The 9,850-nt window shown below is 35.6% G+C and overlaps 1 long non-coding RNA gene across 1 annotated transcript; it reads right to left on the minus strand.

Annotated features, from left to right (window-relative positions):
* Positions 1-8,074: 8,074 nt before the first annotated feature.
* LOC134792467 (uncharacterized) lies at positions 8,075-9,291 on the minus strand. The gene is made up of 2 exons (XR_010144427.1): positions 8,688-9,291; positions 8,075-8,267 (listed from the first exon to the last, which is right to left on the minus strand). It is a non-coding gene; the product is annotated as an uncharacterized LOC134792467 (long non-coding RNA).
* Positions 9,292-9,850: the final 559 nt, after the last annotated feature.

Genomic DNA, 9,850 nt, shown 5'->3' on the forward strand with positions numbered 1-9,850 from the left:
GAAAAACAGCCTGATGCAATTTTTTAGTATTCTACGTATCTAGTTGCTTACTAGTACCACTGGAGCTCAAAGCCCTGAAACTAAGAAAGTTAAATAAATATACTATTACTAGCTAACTAACTTAAGAATTTGCAGCGTTATAACAATGCAACCTACCTATTTAGTGTTCACAAACGCAAGACAAGCACCATATTGCAGCAACAAACGTCCTGGCATCCGTAATCTTGATTGATACACGAGAAATTGCTTGCGCTTGCTGGGCGTGCATACTCTGCTTTATTGTAAGGAATTTAATATGAAATGAAATACAAGGCAGTGCGACAATATTTACTATACTCTTTGAGTGCGACATAAAATAATAGAAAACAAATGAGGGCGCCACTTCCTATGTAAGTAACTGTCACATTTTTGACGTGAAATGCTTAAACATGGGAACAATTTAGTATGGAAATTTTTTAGTTCCATTTTATTTAATTTCTACTACTTCAAATAGCTGTATATCCTTGATGCACTTCACACGAAATTTTCCTGTCATGTAATTTTTTCGCGATATTTGAGTGTAGGTATAGGCGTATTCTGATTATAATAATAGGTTTGACACTGATAGTTCATATCCGTAACAAATCCAGATCGAATTCATAACCTCGTATTACATTCAGAATACGCTTTCTGCTTAGCACAGTTAACTCTAAAAATATGGGTGCACAAATCATCTCATAAATATGTCCCATAGCTCTTATGTCAGCGAATTAAGAACTATGGGACATATTTTTGAATAAGTTGGCTACACCCATAATACCCATAATTTTACAGTTGACTGTACAGTGTTCCAGTGTCCTAAGTTGGTATTTGCCGAACTGTTCAGATGTGTAACACCAACTCGCCATGAAACAGCATTGGACCATGGAGTATCTCTCCTAGACTTTGTATTGTGAAGTATAGACTAAATTTCGCGCTAAGACTTCACCATCTTCATAGCATTGTACCGGCATTTTCCCACAGCTCGTTTACAGAGCCTGGAGACCGCTTGGCAACCTGATGTCAAGATCTATGATAGTTTTCGAAAAGTGATTTTCTCTGAATATTTTTTCCTAAGCTAACGATGATGATGATGATCCTTCCAGCCGATAACGGACATGGCGACAACTTCGACTCCTAAGCTACCATTGAAATTGTAGAGTGAGCTGCGAAACTGCATGGAGAAATTATAAATTAGTTCATTGATAAATTCGCCATGCACTTTTACGGCTGATGGTACCTACTTACTAGCAGTCTGCCAAGGAGAAAAAGGATAAATGTAAAACATTGCTTTAAATGGGATTTCAACTACTTCAAATCAGACGTCTCATTTCATTATTTTCTTGACATCCTTCTAATTAAACACCAAATGCATATAGGTACATACCTGCTGTGATTATTAATGGCTTATTATTAACCGGGCAACTAAAATATTAAACAGGAACTTTCACTGGGCATATAATAATATAATTTGGCTGTGCATTAATATTTTAGCAACAATAAATTTATATTAGCCTCAAATTTAAGCATCATATTATTAAAAAACTGGCAGCAAAATCAAGCCACCCAAAAAAATTATAGGGAACTTGAATTGATAGGTTGGCGTCTAAAATAATATAAGTTGGCAACTAATATTGTAAAGCGATCATAAAATTTGGTTGTTTATATATTTTGTACATAAACAGAATACCTAAGATACATATAAACATAAGCTTTAAATACGCCATTATTAAATAATTTAAATTTAAACATATGCATACCTAGTATTTTAAATTGACAAATTTCCTAATCTACAAAACACCACAAATTTATTTACGTATAATACCCTACTATACTTATAGTTGAAATTCCTAATCATGAAACACCTAATGATCATTATACCATTAGGTCTTTAAATTTTTAATTACTAATTTCAATAGTAACCACGTTCTGCCAGAGTCAAAAGATAGGTGCGACGACGAGCGAAGCGAGGAGGAGCGTGTTAGGTTGACCGTGTAATGACAAAACAAAATATTTTAAAAGAACTTCATTTTTAAATTAATAGATAGCCGTTTTCTTTTTAAAATGTGCTTCATAAATAGTCTCCAATATAATAATTCAGTTGCCAAATAAATATTTGGTACCTGCCTAAAAATAAACAAAAGCTGTAACGGCATTAAAATACAACTCATATTGATATATTTTAAGGTTCCGTTTTAGTTGCCAAACTATTAATTTTAGTACCCATTTCTATTATTTTAAACTACCAAAATTCGATTAATTAGTTGACCGGTTAAATACGTGCCATTATTAATTTCGCTCATGAATTTAATTATTTATCTTTTAACTTTAGACTAACTTAGGCGATTATTACACAAATTTCTTGCGGCATTCGGTGTAAAGACTGCCTTATTCTGTGACTATTTTATCCTAAAACCCACCGTACAAAAACAATGCCATATGAATTTGTAATCTATAGTGAAGAAAACATGGTTGTGTTTTTTGTTGTATTGATGTCGAACGAAACAAAAGAAATACAACTCAGTTCCAATTAAAAATGGTTTAAATTAGATTGAAGTAATTAGTACTACGGGTAGGACCGTGGGCCTGACGAGGGTGGACGCAGGGCTCGGAAACCGTTTTATTTTTCAAACCGGTTTCGTTCATTTACCCGGGAACGTAAAGAATGTCGTTTCCCGAGAACCATGAAATTCCGTTCCGTCTTCTTATCGGTTTGAATTTAGAAGAGAGAACGTATTTTTTAGTTCGCGTTCCATCAATTAACCGGTTTTTAATGAACGAAATAATTATAACGGTTTCACAACGATATTTATTACCTAAGAGGTATGTATTTTAATACCAGTTCCGAGCCCTGGATGAACGCAGTGATCGCCAGTCTTCTATGCACCATCTAGTAGGTAACATTGCACTGTAAGTACATACTCGGTTTCAACATCGGAGTTTGTTTATATTCAATCTTTGGTTCAGACAGTTGGGATGAGGGTTGGAAAGGAAAAATACAGGGAAACTGAACTTCGTTGTTTGATGTTTGTTTATCGGTCATTCCTTCAGTTCCTATCTATTGTGTAGGGCTTTATCAAAAAATTTATATATCAAATCTTATTGAATAAATATCAATTTAGCCAGAATGGCTAAGATGGCCGGCTCTTTATCATTTGTCACCATGCCTGTCACGTTCTAACAAGTATGTAAGTGCCAAAATGACGCATGACATGACAGGTGATAAAAACGCGACCATGATACCGCTGGAGGTCGAGTTTTAGTTATTTTATTACGTTATTAGGGTGGTATTCCATCTGTCCAATATCTTGGTCCAATGTCATTGCATCTCACTCTCTTATTAAGTAAAATGTGAGACAAAATACACATTGGAAAAAGGAATTGGACAGGTGGAATACCACCCTTTTAGATCTGACAGTCTGATGTACTGATCTGTCAGTGTTAAAAGTGACATTTCCTCAATCAAAAACGTCATTTTTGACACTGATGGATCAGTACCGTATTGGAATCAGATATAATGAATAACTCGAATTGGCCTGTAGGTACGTTAATAATCAATTTCACCAGGAACACAAAGATAATATATGTGTGATTCTACCATATTATGGTATATGAATAAAATCAAATTTAACTATCAAATTTAAAATAACTAACTGCTCTAACGTTCCTATTTAATATTAAAAAAAATATTTATTACAACTAAATATTACCTACAAGCTTTTATTTAACTTGCCCTGTTAGTTAGTGTGGGTCAAATCTCGAACGCTAAATTTGACCCACTTATCGATTTCCGATTAAGCTGAAATTTTGCATACGTAAGTACATATGTAAATCGGATGACAATGCAATAATATTATGACATGGAGCTGATCTGATGATGAAGAGAGGTGACCATGGGAACTCTGTGATAAACTGATAAAACAACGCAAACTAATTGTGTTTTTGGTTGTAAAATTTTTCTGTGGAAAAAAAGTACAGACGGCAATAGAAACTTAGTACCAAATATTAAATTTTTGGCATAAACTTATTTTATCTATAGTTGCGCTTATGAATTCCGCTGTATGATATGTAAAATTTTGAGGAAAAAACATAATGTAAAGTTTTTATAGCATCTTTTCGATCGACTTACATTTACCCAAATATGTAAAAAATATCGTAGGTAGGTACTTAAAGCCTGACCAGCACCTCTAGCACAACTGGCCGCGACAGGCGCGAGAAGAGACAGATCGGCGCGACTTGGCGGCTTGTCGCGTGTTGGCAGCACAACTCACGCGCGAGAGCCGCGACAAACTCGCGATCAGGTGTCACTGTCAGAAAATGACAACGATCGCGACTTTGAACTAAAATCCGTAGCACAACTGCCTATTTTGAGACAAAATATTCTCTCGGCTTTATGTCAATCCGCGAGTCGAAGTCTACGCGACTTTATAACGCGACTCGCTCTCGCGGGTGGTTTGCTTGTACTTTTTTAACTGAACTCATGATAATTATAACTTAAAAACAAGTTTCATATATTATGTAATAATATAATTTGTATAATTACTTATTGCCCTAAGGGATAAGGAAGTATGGAACAATCACTAAATGCGCTTTACGCACTCTTATATCGATTATGCACGGTGATACCTACAAGTACCACAACACACCCATCATGTTTACAACTTTAATTTCAAACAGCTAGCTTGTAGGTACTAAATTAAGTAAATAGGTACATATGTAGGATATTTTAAATTTCAATTCAGGTTCGTAAGTTTGTAAAAGTATAATCCTAAGACTTCCTTACACAAAACTTTCATCAACCTAACAACTAACAACGGAGCCCGCTTGCTTGTACATAAACGAAGCCGATGAGGTGGGTAGGTACAAATGTTCAAAACAAACTATCCAACTTATTAAGTAATTTAGTAGTAAGTAGTTAACTTATTATTATTAAGTAAGCCTTAGTAGTAGTATTTAGGATCACGGTTAGATGTCTAATTTCAACAATCTCTTACTATTTAGGTACCGTTTGGAACCTTTCTCGACTTCAACAAAACATACCTACATGTGGCCTGTGCCCGCTGCATCGTACTGTAACAGAATGATGTAATACGTAGCTGTAACAGGATCATGTCCGGCTCAAAATCATGCTTTGTATGAAATATTATCAGTCATCACCCACTAAACCATTCCGTCCCCTGCCAACACCATACCGTGACGTGACTGGACCGACCCGACCAACAATATTTTGAAGGAGTCGTTACGCTCATGTCATAGTCTGCGTAGTATAGGTACGGTTATCATATGGTCTACTCTACCATATTGAAACTCCTCTAGATCATACCCGCGTTCTAGATGTTTCACTTCATGTTTGACAGGGTCTGATACGATCATGCTATGATACGTTGCTGTCAGCATTAAGTATGAAGTGGGCCTTGGGGAGCTAATCATGGCTTCTAGGAGTTGTAGGTACCTACCTACTTTATTTTTGTTTCATTTCAGGTAAAAAATACAGGAGTGAAAAAAAAAACAATATTTAAATTAATAATATATTGCTTTGCCTTATATATTCTTGCAATATTCGACTTCTTATTATTAAACCTAATATATTATTAACATCTAGAACCACAATACAGAAATTGTAAGAATCTTCTTTATTACCCTTGAAAAGTATTTTCTCTCTTCCTTTTTCTTCGACATGCGGCGTAGGACAATTAAATATCACCCTGGAAAGAAAATTGGTTTGTAAACAAAAAAATAAAATATGGTCGTGACTTCATCGAGGACTATGAAATAAGCTTTTCATATCAATTTGTCAAATCATAAACAGTTACACAGTACACATACACACAAATGCCATCCATTATTGGCACAATATTTGCTTATGAAAGCAGAAAAATATAAATGATCGTATTAGATTCATAATTGTTACATATTTGCCGTAACTTATTTTTAAAATGTGTTTTTCAATTAAAAGACACATCAAGATTGTTTACCTATTTCTAATGCTAAAAAAACGAACTATTGATAGGTACGCCATAACCATTATGGTTATTATAATAGTTCACTTCCTCGGTGGTGTTCTTAAAGCTAAAGCGCTTCTCACATCTTAGTGACTTTAGAAACGGGGACAGCTCCGCGTTTGAAACCTAAAAGCTTGCCTAGTGTGTTTCTTTTCCTGACTCTCCACTTCGGGGCCCGTTGGCACGTTCCTGTTAACAATATTTTCATTTGGGTGCTGGGATATCAATCGTGTCTAGGATAATGCTGGACTTATTCTGAAAAAAAAAACACAATTTACAACAGGAATATGAGAACTAAAACCAATAATAGCAATTCCATTAATTATAGTTATTTACAAAAATATTTTATTTAAAAGGTTTATTAAACAGAAATTAAAAAACAATATATATTTTAAGGAATATTATCAAAATTTAGTATATAAGGCTCTATTACTTACATTTTTTTCATATTTTTTCTCGTAATTAAATGTTGACAAAATTTGAAAGTTCCTTGACTTTGACAGGAAAAACTTAACCATCGACAATAAACTAGATTTTTTACCACCAAAGAACGAATGAAATAGCGCAACCCTGTTTCCGATTCAGTGTTGTCACATGTAAATAGCATTTATGTTTAGACTTTGATTCTATCGGGGAACACTGATGAGTCGCGCCGCGACTTTGAGTTCTCTACGCGGCTGTTGCAGTCGCGGGTACAAGTTGTGCTACGGAAATCGACAGATTTGACAGCCGCGGGAATGTCGACTCGAGTCGCGGTCTAAGTCGCGGATGCAAGATGTGCTAGAGGTGCAGCACCTCTAGCACAACTGGCCGCGACAGGCGCGAGAAGAGACAGATCGGCGCGACTTGGCGGCTTGTCGCGTGTTGGCAGCACAACTCACGCGCGAGAGCCGCGACAATCTCGCGATCAGGTGTCACTGTCAGAAAATGACAACGATCGCGACTTTGAACTAAAATCCGTAGCACAACTGCCTATTTTGAGACAAAATATTCTCTCGGCTTTATGTCAATCCGCGAGTTGAAGTCTACGCGACTTTATAACGCGACTCGCTCTCGCGGGTGGTTTGCTTGTACTTTTTTAACTGAACTCATGATAATTATAACTTAAAAACAAGTTTCATATATTATGTAATAATATAATTTGTATAATTACTTATTGCCCTAAGGGATAAGGAAGTATGGAATAATCACTAAATGCGCTTTACGCACTCTTATATCGATTATGCACGGTGATACCTACAAGTACCACAACACACCCATCATGTTTACAACTTTAATTTCAAACAGCTAGCTTGTAGGTACTCAATTAAGTAAATAGGTACATATGTAGGATTTTTTAAATTTCAATTCAGGTTCGTAAGTTTGTAAAAGTAATCCTAAGACTTCCTTACACAAAACTTTCACCAACCTAACAACGGAGCCCGCTTGCTTGTACATAAACGAAGCCGATGAGGTGGGTAGGTACAAATGTTCAAAACAAACTATCCAACTTATTAAGTAAGCCATAGTCTTAGTAGTAGTATTTAGGATCACGGTTAGATGTCTAATTTCAACAATCTCTTACTATTTAGGTACCGTTTGGAACCTTCCTCGACTTCAACAAAACATACCTACATGTGGCCTGTGCCCGCTGCATCGTACTGTAACAGAATGATGTAATACGTGGCTGTAACAGGATCATGTCCGGCTCAAAATCATGCTTTGTATGAAATATTATCAGTCATCACCCACTAAACCATTCCGTCCCCTGCCAACACCATACCGTGACGTGACTGGACCGACCCGACCAACAATATTTTGAAGGAGTCGTTACGCTCATGTCATAGTCTGCGTAGCATAGGTACATACGGTTATCATATGGTCTACCATATTGAAACTCCTCTAGATCATACCCGCGTTCTAGATGTTTCACTTCATGTTTGACAGGGCCTGATACGATCATGCTATGATACGTTGCTGTCAGCATTAGGTATGAAGTGGGCCTTGGGGAGCTAATCATGGCTTCTAGGAGTTGTAGGTTAGGTAAAAAATACAGGAGTGAAAAAGAAAAACAATATTTAAATTAATAGTATATTGCTTTGCCTTATATATTCTTGCAATATTCGACTTCTTATTATTAAACCTAATATATTATTAACATCTAGAACCACAATAGAGAAATTGTAAGAATCTTCTTTATTACCCTTGAAAAGTATTTTCTCTCTTCCTTTTTATTCGACATGCGGCGTAGGACAATTAAATATCACCCTGGAAAGAAAATTGGTTTGTAAACAAAAAAATAAAATATGGTCGTGACTTCATTGAGGACTATGAAATAAGCTTTTCATATCAATTTGTCAAATCATAAACAGTTACACAGTACACACACATGCCATCCATTATGGGCACAATATTTGCTTATGAAAGCAGAAAAATATAAATGATCGTATTAGATTCATAATTGTTACATATTTGCTGTAACTTATTTTTAAAATGTGTTTTTCAATTAAAAGACACATCAAGATTGTTTACCTTATTTCTAATGCTAAAAAAATGAACTATAGATAGGTACGCCATAACCATTATGGTTATTATAATAGTTCACTTCCTCGGTGGTGTTCTTAAAGCTAAAGCGCTTCTCACATCTTAGTGACTTTAGAAACGGACAGCTCCGCGTTTGAAACCTACAAGCTTGCCTAGTGTGTTTCTTTTCCTGACTCTCCACTTCGGGTCCCGTTGGCACATCCCTGTTAACAATATTTTCCTTTGGGTGCTGGGATATCAATCGTGTCTAGGATAATGCTGGACTTATTCTGAAAAAAAAAACACAATTTACAACAGGAATATGAGAACCAAACCAATAATAGCAATTCCATTAATTATAGTTATTTACAAAAATATTTTATTTAAAAGGTTTATTAAACAGAAATTAATAAACTATATATTATATATTTTAAGGAATATTATCAAAATTTAGTATATAAGGCTCTATTACTTACATTTTTTTCATATTTTTTCTCGTAATTAAATGTTGACAAAATTTGAAAGTTCCTTGACTTTGACAGGAAAAACTTAACCATCGACAATAAACTAGATTTTTTACCACCAAAGAACGAATGAAATAGCGCAACCCTGTTTCCGATTCAGTGTTGTCACATGTAAATAGCATTTATGTTTAGACTTTGATTCCATCGGGGAACACTGATGAGTCGCGCCGCGACTTTGAGTTCTCTACGCGGCTGTTGCAGTCGCGGGTACAAGTTGTGCTACGGAAATCGACAGATTTGACAGCCGCGGGGATGTCGACTCTAGTCGCGGTCTAAGTCGCGGATGCAAGATGTGCTAGAGGTGCAGGAATATATGATCACGCGCCATGTTGCGGAATTTCACTGGAACTAATTTTTTCATAATATACTGAACTGTCACTGTCACCCTTACATGAGAATAACAGCGCCCTCTTGATGATCATATATTACTGGTCAGGCTTGACATTTAATTTAAGGACTTCAAAATAGTAAAATATGTTTATATTCCGAAATTCAAGAAGTTAATAACATTATGTACTTGATTTAATCCCAGTCCATCGCTCCTGGCTCCAATGATTGAATGTAACTCTGAAATCCAATCATTTAATGGAATTGTGTACCTATTTCACTCCAGGCTTTGATCATGGCTCCATATATTTCAAAATAATTTATCATTTGCCTGAACAATTATAGGAAATCAGATTTTTTAAAATCAGTAATGGTCGAGTTGAAAACCGGTTCATTGTAACTCGATTATCGGATTTCGAAATCCGGAGCTTCAAATATTCAAATCAGGAGCCTGAGGGCCTACCGCGAACCACGTTC

Source organism: Cydia splendana, chromosome 7 (genome assembly GCF_910591565.1).
Source record: "Cydia splendana chromosome 7, ilCydSple1.2, whole genome shotgun sequence".
Taxonomy (NCBI): Eukaryota; Metazoa; Arthropoda; class Insecta; order Lepidoptera; family Tortricidae; genus Cydia; species Cydia splendana.